We start from the raw sequence: 2,151 nt of genomic DNA, 5'->3' as shown, positions 1-2,151 counted from the left end.
ATCATCGCCAAAAAAAAAAAAAAACAACACTCTTCCCTAATCTCTTTAGCGTAAATTGCATAATGTTTTCTTCTGTTTTCAATTTTCATTATCATTTTCTTTTATTTGCAAGTGTGCCATTAGGGTTCTTTTTTCTCTCTTTACATTTCGTGATGCCATTGGTTCTTGATCTTTCACAATGCGCGATGCACCGGTTCTGTCGCTTCCTCAAGGATTTCGAGGCGAATTATTCTTTTTTCTTCATTCATCACTCTATCTTCCTTTCCCTTTTCTGTCTTGTTTTACTTTCACAATTGTAGCAGTTCGTAACTGTTTTGGAAACAAAAGATGTTGGTGTGTTTTCAGAAGCAGAATAATGGTGGGAAAGAAGCTGTTGCTGTTGATGGATCCCCATCGATGCGTCGACGGTTATATTTTTACCTACAAGCCTCTCATTTTTAAAGAAGCCAAGACTTATCATCAACTAGAAAGAGGATGAAGAGGGTATCTTTCTTTTGTTCTTTTTCTTTTTCTTGCATGTTATAATGGGATTTTTTTGAAAAAAAAAACGAAACTTTTCCACTGCATAATTAGTTAGTAAATGGCAATTCCTCAAGAATCAAGAAGTTTCTATTTTAGAGTTTCTTCGGTTTTGCTTTTTTGTTTTGTTACAAGACAAGTTGAAGCTTTGGTGTTTTGAAATTAAGCAATGATATTATTATAAATGTTTTAAAATTTAGATACAAAAGAAAAAAAATAGGGGGGCCTCTTTAATTTTGCGGCGTGTTAAAGAACTCTTGTGTACTGAATGGAAGTTGGGGCCTTGGGGGTGGTCAAGCCTTACACCTATATTGTCAATTTTAGTAGAGTCAGTATCATCAATTTATTCTTGGTGGTTCTCAGGTGGTAAAGTAATTCATTAGTTGCGTTGTTAACATGTTTTTCATAAGTATAGTGGATTACTGATTGTCAATATGCTAATTTTCTTTCATCTTTTTTCTCTGACACCCGTGAACTGTTTATATTTTCTTTTATCTCTTGTGCTATTAGGCAAACAATGCAAAAAGTATTTTTGGTATTATTGATTGCCAAACTCTCTCATCAAAGGATCCTGAACTGTTTATATTTTTAAAAAACTGTAGTTGCAATGTGAATTTACTGATTTATAATATAGGGCCTTGCAAAATGAAAATATTATTGTACATCAATTGTTGAACTTGTTTACATATGTTGGGATAAGCACGGTTGTAATCATATTTTGTATAGTTTTATCACTAGTACACGTTACTTCTTGGCATTTGTGTTCTAAGGTTGGTAATCAAACACAGCTTCCAGCAACTGTGATTTCAGTCTTCGCTAAGAATTATGGGTAAGCTATTCTTTTGATGATCACTTCATAAGCATATCTTCTAACTACATAAAACAATTCCTCTGCATATCTTTTAAAAAGTTCTTGTATTTTTCATTCGAAAAAAAATTGTTTTAACATTTGAATTTGAAAAGAATTTTGTGGGGTGAGTATGTAACTATTAAAAAAATGTTGGATATCAATGTGACTAAAGTCATTCGTGAGATAAACAAATTAGTTGATCTGATGGCATGGTAGAACTTTGCGATTATATGCATGACTCTTTTGAACGTGTTAAAAGAAATGTTAATACACCCAAATGTTTGGAATGTTATGAAACCTGGTATGCATGGCATTCATAACTCTGCCTATGTAAAACTTTGTTGCAAAAATTTTTACATAGCCGGTTCCAAGCCCGGATAAAAGAGGAGGATGAATGATGGTACAACGTGGCTTTTATGATCTTGAAAAGATCGAGATACGATATAATTGGACCCAATTTGGAAAACGGGTGATATACGTTGCTTTTATGATCTTGAAAAGATCGAGATATGACATACACTTGAACCCAATTTGAAAAAAAGGGCGATATACGGTTGCTTTTATGATGAATGATGGTAAACATGGCTTTTATGATCTTGAAAAGATCGAGATACAACATACTTGGACCCAATTTGAAATAAAGGATGATATGCGTCCGCTTTTATGATATGAGGAAAAAGGGGACATGATCTACTTAACCCAAAAATTGAAAATGTCCGTTGGATGACATGTGTGGCTTTTATAATCGGAAAAGATGGAAATATGTTGACCTTAGAATCTGA

Source organism: Arachis ipaensis, chromosome B05, assembly GCF_000816755.2.
Source record: "Arachis ipaensis cultivar K30076 chromosome B05, Araip1.1, whole genome shotgun sequence".
Lineage (NCBI taxonomy): Eukaryota > Viridiplantae > Streptophyta > Magnoliopsida > Fabales > Fabaceae > Arachis > Arachis ipaensis.
This window is presented reverse-complemented; position numbering follows the sequence as displayed.